Genomic DNA, 8,638 nt, shown 5'->3' with positions numbered 1-8,638 from the left:
CACACCAGGATTGAGAACCACTGAAAGGAAACAACAAAAATAGAGTATTTGAGGGACTTCCCTGGTAGGTCAGTAGTTAAGACTTTCCCTTTCAATGCCAGGGTACAGGTCTGATCCCTGATCAGGGAGCCAAGATCCCACATGCCTCGGAGCCAAAAAAACCGCAAAAAACATAAAACAGAGGCAATATTGTAACAAATTAAATAAAGACTTTAAAAATGGTCCACATCAGGGAGACCTTCAAGAGGTGGAGGACTGAGACATGGAGATCACCTTCCTCCCCACAAGTACATCAGAAATACATCTAACTGTGGAACAGCTCCTACAGAACACCTACTGAACGCTGGCAGAAGACCTCAGACTTCCCAAAAGGCAAGAAACTCCCCACGTACCTGGGTAGGGCAAAAGAAAAAACAGAGACAAAAGCATTGGGGCGTGCACCTCTGAGAGGGAGCTGCGAAGGAGGGAAAGTTTCCACACACTAGAAAACCCCTTCACTGGTGGAGATGGGTGGGGGCCGGGGGGGAGCTCCGGAGCCGCGCAGGAGAGCACAGCAACAGGGGCGCGGAGGGCAAAGCGGGGAGATTCCCGCACAGAGGATCGGCGCCGACCGGCACTCACCAGCGCGAGAGGCTCGTCTGCTCACCCGCCGGGGTGGGTGGGGGCTGAGCTGAGGCTCAGGCTTTGTAGGTCAGATCCCAGGGAGAGGACTGGGGTTGGCTGTGTGAACAGAGCCTGAAGGGGCTAGTGCACCACAGCTAGACAAGAGGGAGTCCCAGAAAAAGTCTAGACCTGCCTAAGAGGCAAGAGACCATTGTTTTGGGGTGCGCGAGGAGAGGGGATTCAGAGCACCGCCTAAACGAGCTCCAGAGACGGGTGTGAGCGGTGGTTATCAGCGAGGATGCCAGAGACGGGCATGAGACGCTAAGGATGCTGCTGCCGCCACCAAGAAGCCTGTGTGCGAGCACAGGTCACTATCCACACCTCCCCTCCCGGGAGCCTGCGCAGCCCGCCACTGCCAGTGTCCCGTGATCCACGGACAACTTCCCCGGGAAAAAGCACGGCGCGCCTCAGGCTGTTGCAACGTCATGCCGGCCTCTGCCGCCTGAGGTTCACCCGGCATACCGTGCCCCTCCCTCTCCCCGGCCTGAGCCAGAGCCCCCTAATCAGCTGCTACTTTAACCCTGTACTCTCTGAATAAAGAACAGATGACCTCAGGAGACCTACATGCAGAGGCGGGGCCAAATCCAATGCTGAAGCCCGGGAGCTGTGGGAACACAGAAGAGAAAGGAAATCTCTCTGTGCAGCCTCAGGAACAGCGGACTGAATCTCCACAGTCAACTTGAGGTACGCTGCATCTGTGGAATACCTGAATAGACAATGAATCTTTCCAAATTGAGGAGGTGGACTTTGGAAGCAACAACATATATTTTTTTTTTCCTTTTTCTCTTTTTGTGAGTGTGTGTGTATGCTTCTTTGTGTGATTTTGTCTGTATAGCTTTGCTTTTAGCATTTGTCCTAGGGTTCTATCTCTTTTTTTGTCTTTGTTTTGTTTCCTTTTTTTTTAGTATAGTTTTTAGCACTTGTTATCATGGGTGGATTTATTTTTTGGTTTCGTAGCTCTCCTCTTTCTTTTTTTATAACTTTTTAATTTTTAATAATAATTTTTTATTTTAATAAACTTAATAACGTTATTTTATTATTTTCTTTCTTTCTTTCTTTCTTTTTTTCTCTCTTTTCTTCTGAGCCGTGTGGCTGACAGGGTCTTGGCACTCCGGCCGGGGGTCAGGCCTGTACCTCTGAGGTGGGAGAGCCAAGTTCAGAACACTCGTCCACCAGAGACCACCCGGCTCCATGTAATAACAAACAGCACAAGGTCTCCCAGAGATTTCCATCTCAATGATAAGACCCAACTCCACTCAACGACCAGCAAGCTACAGAGCTGGACACCTATGCCAAACAACTAGCAAGACAGGAACATAACCCCACCTATTAGCAGACTGGCTGCCTAAAATCATAATAAGGTCACAGATACCCCAAAACACACCACCGGCATGCAGTCCTGCCCACCAAAAAGACAAGATCCAGCGGCATCCAACAGAACACAGGCACTAGTCCCCTCCACCAGGAAGCCTACACAACCCACTGAACCAACTGTAGCCACAGGGGGGAGACACCAAAAACAACGGGAACTATGAACCTGCAGCTTGAGAAAAGGAGACCCCAAACACAGTAAGTTAAGCAAAATGAGAAGACAGAGAAACACACAGCAGATGAAGGAGCAAGGTAAAAACCCACCAGACCTAACAAATGAAGAGGAAATAGGCAGTCTACTTGAAAAATAATTCAGAATAATGATAGTAAAGATGATGCAAACTCTTGCAAATAGAATGGACAAAATGCAAGAAACGTTTAACAAGGACCTAGAAGAACTAAAGAGCAAACAATCAATGATGAACAACAAAATAAATGAAATTAAAAATTCTCTGGAAAGAAACAATAGCAGAATAACTGAGGCAGAAGAACGGATAAGTGACCTGGACAATAAAAGAGTGGAAACTACTGCAGAGCAGAATAAAGAAAAAAGAATGAAAAGAATTGAGGAAACTCTCAGAGACCTCTGGGACATTAAACGCACCAACATTCGGATTATAGGGGTCCCAGAAGCAGAAGAGAAAAAGAAAGTGACTGAGAAAATATTTCAAGAGATTATAGTTGAAAACTTCCCTAATATGGGAAAGAAAATAGTTAATCAAATCCAGGAAGCACAGACAAGGCCATACAGGATAAATCCAAAGAGAAACACACAAGACACATATTAATAAAATTATCAAAAATTAAATACAATGAAAATATATTAAAAGCAGAAAGGGAAAAACAACAAATAACATCCAGGGAATGCCCATAAGGTTAACAGCTGATCTTTCAGCAAAAACTCTGCAAGCCAGAAGGGAGTGGCAGGACATATTTAAAGTGATGAAAAGGAAAAACCTACAACCAAGTTACTCTACCCAGCAAGGATCTCATTCAGATTCGATGGGGAAATTAAAACTTTTACAGACAAGCAAAAGCTGAGAGAATTCAGCACTACCAAACCAGCTTTACAACAAATGTTAAAGGAAATTCTCTAGGCAGGAAACACAAGAGAGGGAAAAGACCTACAATAACAAACCCAAAACAATTAAGAAAATGGTAATAGGAACATACATATCCATAATTACCTTCAATGTAAATGGATTAAATGCTCCAAACAAAAGACACAGACTGGCTGAATAGATACAAAAACAAGACCCATATATATGCTGTCTACAAGAGACCCCCTTCAGACCTAGAGACACATACAGACTGAAGCGAGGGGATGGAAAAAAATATTCCATGGAAATGGATATCAAAAGAAAGTTGGAGTAGCAATTCTCATATCAGACAAAATAGACTTTAAAATAAAGACTCTTACAAGAGACAAAGAAGGACACTATATAATGACCAAGGGATCAATCCAAGAAGAGATAACAATTGTAAATATATATGCACCCAACATAGGAGCACCTCAATATGTAGGGCAAATGCTAACAGCCATAAGAGGGGAAATCGACAGTAACACAATCACAATAGGGGACTTTAACACCCCACTTTCATCAATGGACAGATATCCAAATTGAAAACAAATAAGGAAACACAAGCATTAAATGGCACATTAAACAAGATGGACTTAATTGATATTTATAGGACATTCCATTCAAAAACAACAGAATACACGTTTTTCTCAAGTGTTCATGGAACATTCTCCATGATAGATCATATGTTAGGTCACAAATCAAGCCTTGGTAAATTTAAGAAAATTGAAATCGTATCAAGTATCTTTTCCGACCACAACACTATAAGACTAGATATCAATTTCAGGAAAAAATCTGTAAAAATTACAAACACATGGGGGCTAAACAATACATTACTTAGTAACCAAGAAATCACTGAAGAAATCAAAGAGGATATCAAAAATTACCTAGAAACAAATGACAGTGAAAACACGACGACCCAAAACCTATGGGATGCAGCAAAAGCAGTTCTAAGAAGGGCATTTATAGCAATACAATCCTACCTCAAGAAACAAGAAACATCTCAAATAAACAGCCTAACCTTACACCTACAGCAATTAGAGAAAGAAGAACAAAAAAACCCCCAAATTTAGCAGAAGGAAAGAAATCATAAAGATCAGATCAGAAATAAATGAAAAAGAAATGAAGGAAACAATAGCAAAGATCAATAAAACTAAAGATAAACCAAATAGATAAACCATTAGCCAGAATCATCAAGAAAAAAAGGGAGATGACTCAAATCAACAGAATTAGAAATGAAAAGGGAGAAGTAACAACTGACACTGCAGAAATACAAAGGATCATGAGAAATTCCTGCAAGCAGCTCTATGCCAATAAAATGGACAACCTGGAAGAAATGGACACATTCTTAGAAAAGCACAAGCATCCAAGACTGAACCAGGAAGAAACAGAAAATATAAACAGACCAATCACAAGCACTGATTAAGAATATGATTCAAAATCTGCCAACAAACAAAAGCCCAGGACCAGATGGCTTCACAGGAGAATTCTATCAAACATTTAGAGAAGAGCTAACACCTATCCTTGTCAAACTCTTCCAAAATACAGCAGAGGGAGGAACACTTCCAAACTCATTCTATGAGGCCACCATCACCCTGATACCAAAACCAGACAAATATGTCACAAAGAAAAAAAACTACAGGCCAATATCACTGATGAACATAGATGCAAAAATCCTCAACAGAATACTAGGAAACAAAATCCAACAGCACATTAAAAGGATCATACACCATGATGTATGGGGTTTATCCCAGGAATACAAGGATTCTTTAATATAGGCAAATCAATCAATGTGATAAACCATATTAACAAATTGAAGGATAAAAACCATATGATCGTCTAGATAGATGCAGAAAAAGCTTTCAACAAAATTCACCACCAATTTATGATAAAAACCCTCCAGAAAGTAGGCATAGAGGGAACTTACCTCAACATAATAAAGGCCATATATGACAAACGCACAGCCAACATCGTTCTCAATGTCGAAAAACTGAAACCATTTCCCCTAAGATCAGGAACAAGACAATGTTGCCCACTCTCACCACTATTATTCAACATAGCTTTGGTAGTTTTAGACACAGCAATCAGAGAAGAAAAAGAAATAAAAGGAATCCAAATTGGAAAAGAAGAAGTAAAGCTGTCACTGTTTGCAGATGACATACTATACCTAGAGAATCCTAAAGATACTACCAGAAAACTACTAGAGCTAATCAATGAATTTGGTAAAGTAGCATGATACAAAATTAATGCACAGAAATCTCTTGCATTCCCCTACACTAATGATGAAAAATCTGAAAGAGAAATTAAGGAAACACTCCCATTTACCATTGCAACAAAAAGAATAAAATACCTAGGAATAAGCCTACCTAAGGAGACAGAAATCCTGTATGCAGAAAACTATAAGACACTGATGAAAGAAATTAAAGACGAAACAAACAGATGGAGAGATATACCATGTTCTTGGACTGGAAGAATCAACAATGTGAAAATGACTATACTACCCAAAGCAATCTACAGATTCAATGCAATCCCTATCAGACCACCAATGGTATTTTTGACAGAACTAGAACAAAAAATTTCACAATTTGTATGGAAAAACAAAGGACCCCAAATAACCAAAGCAATCTTGAGAAAGAAAAACGGAGCTGGAGGAATCAGGCTCCCATACTTCAGACTATACTAAAAAGCTACAGTAATCAAGACAGTATGGTACTGGCACAAAAACAGAAATATAGATCAATGGAACAGGATAAAAAGCCCAGAGATAAACCCATGCACATATGGTCACCTTTTTTTTGATAAAGGAGGCAAGAATGTAAAATGGAGAAAAGACAGCTTCTTCAATAAGTGGTGCTTGGAAAACTGGACAGCTACAGGTAAAAGAATAAAATTAGAACACTCTCTAACACCATACACAAAAATAAACTCAGAATGGATTGAAGACTTAAATGTAATGCCAGACACTATCAAACTCTTAGAGGAAAACGTAGGCAGAACACTCTGTGACATAAATCACAGCAAGATCCTTTTTGATCCACCTCCTAGACAAATGGAAATAAAAACAAAAATAAACAAATGGGACCTAATGAAACTTAACAGCTTTTGTCCAGCAAAGGAAACCATAAATACGATGAAAAGACAACTCTCAGAATGGGAGAAAATATTTGCAAATGAAGCAACTGACAAAGGATTAATCTCCATAATATACCAGCAGCTCATGCAGCTCAATATCAAAAAAACAAACAACCCAATCCAAAAATGGGCAGTAGACCTAAATAGATATTTCTCCAAAGAAAATATACAGATAGCCAACAGGCACATGAAAGAATGCTCAACATCACTAATCATTAGAGAAATGCAAATCAAACTACAATGAGGTATCATCTTACACCATTCAGCATGGCCATCATCAAAAAATCTACAAACAATAAATGCTGGAGGGGGTATGAAGAAAAGGGAACCCTCTTGCACTGTTGGTGGGAATGTAAATTGATACAGCCACTATGGAGAACAGTATGCAGGTTCCTTAAAAAACTAAGTATAGAGCTACCATACGACCCAGCAATCCCACTACTGGGCATATACCCTGAGAAAACCATAATTCAAAAAGAGTTATGTACCACAATGTTCATTGCAGCTCTATTTACAATAGCCAGGACATGAAACCAACCTAAGTGTCCATCAACAGATGAATGGATAAAGAAGATGTGGCACATATATACAATGGAATATTACTCAACCATAAAAAGGAATGAAACTGAGCTATTTTAGAGTCTGTCATACAGAGTGAAGTAAGTCAGAAAGAGAAAAACAAATACCGTATGCTAACACATATATATGGAATCTAAAGAAAATAAAAAAGGTTCTGAAGAACGTAGAGGCAGGACAGGAATAAAGATGCAGACATAGAGATGGACTTGAGGATATGGGGAGGGGGAAGGGTAAGCTGCGACGAAGTGAGAGAGTAGCATTGACATATATACACTACCAAATGTAAAATAGATAGCTAGTGGGAAGCAGCTGCATAGCACAGGGAAATCAGCTTGGTTCTTCTCTGACCACCTAGAGGGTTGGGATGGGGAGAGTGGGAGGGAGAGGCAAGAAGGAGGAGATATGCGGATATATGTATAGCTGATTCACTTTGTTATAAAGTAGAAACTAATACACCATTGTAAAGCAATTATACTCCAATAAAGATGTTAAAATTAAATAAAAATGGTCCACATCAAAAAAAAAATCTTTAAAAAAAAGAGTATTTGAAACCAAAAAATCTTGAAGATGTAAACTGAAGTTCACTATTTATCAATAACCTAACCTCTCTGAATAAGTATCCTTATTATAATACACAAATAATGTATTTACCATATTTATAAATAACCACAGTAAAAGATGAGACGTGATAAGCATCATAAAAAGAATAATTTGAATCTTGGTGTTCCTCAGTAGGTAAAAGAATTTACACTGCCACCTTGGGGCAGAAACCAGAGGAAGGGTTTTAGAGGGATGTAGCCATTTTAGCTACCTGAATAAGGCTGAAGTTTTCCATGGGAAAAACACAGTCTGGATATTAAACCCAGTGAAAATTGTTATGAATTTCAAAAGCTGCAAATACAAATATAAAAAGTTCAATTTTCTTATACTTTCCTTACCACTGAACTTAGTATCTGTCTGAAATAATCAACTTTTCTACCTAATAATAGAAATTTTACCTAGTATTTCCAGGTGAACTCAGTCCATGTTGGGCAAATTCAGTCAACATAGGTTTTAGATGGGGAAGTTCAAGATTTTCAGCCCTATAAAGGGCCGGGCAGAGGAAGGTTTTTGTTAGCATCAGGCAGTGCTAGGGTGAGATAGCAGGTCCACAGCCAGCCTAGGACCTTTGTGGCCTTCCACTAATATGTAACTTGTCCCCACAATCTGCACATCCTGCTGCGTCTGGTGCTGATGTCCACAGTCCTACCATGCCCTCCAGTCATCAGATCCCTGACGGAGGCCATGCTGCCTCTTCCTTGTTTAGGCTCCTTCAGGGCTGCCAGCCTCTCTGGGCTATCTTCTTGCCCCTGCCCCATGAGAATGTCTGGGCATGTGAAAGGCTCAGGGGGCTGCCCTCGTCCCTTAATTCCTAGACCCGGCACACTGTCATTTCCATAAACGACTGCCATCTCAGAGGACTTTGCTCACTCTCCTGGGCCTCACTCAGGGACTGAACACTGGTCCTTTCTGCCCACAAATTCCCCCTCCCCAAACCTCGCTGCGGTTTCTATCAATCCTCACTCCATAGTTGGGAGACTCTGGCAGTGGGAAGGGAACAGGGACTCACTAGATCCTAACTATTTCTTCATATCTTCTCCCATCAGCGCCAACCCTTAGCTGCCTCCCAGGGATGAAAAGGGTGTGCGGGGAGAAGGTCTGATATTTAGAAGTTTCTCCTGGTCCATACATTTGGTTCAACTTGCAAAATATCAACTCACTGAACAAATGTGATGCTAAGATGGGAAGGCAGCTCTCCTGCGGGGGGGGGGGGG

Source organism: Lipotes vexillifer, unplaced genomic scaffold (genome assembly GCF_000442215.2).
Source record: "Lipotes vexillifer unplaced genomic scaffold, Lipotes_vexillifer_v1.1 scaffold1365, whole genome shotgun sequence".
Classification (NCBI taxonomy): Eukaryota; Metazoa; Chordata; class Mammalia; order Artiodactyla; family Lipotidae; genus Lipotes; species Lipotes vexillifer.
Note: the sequence above shows the minus strand (reverse complement) of the source record.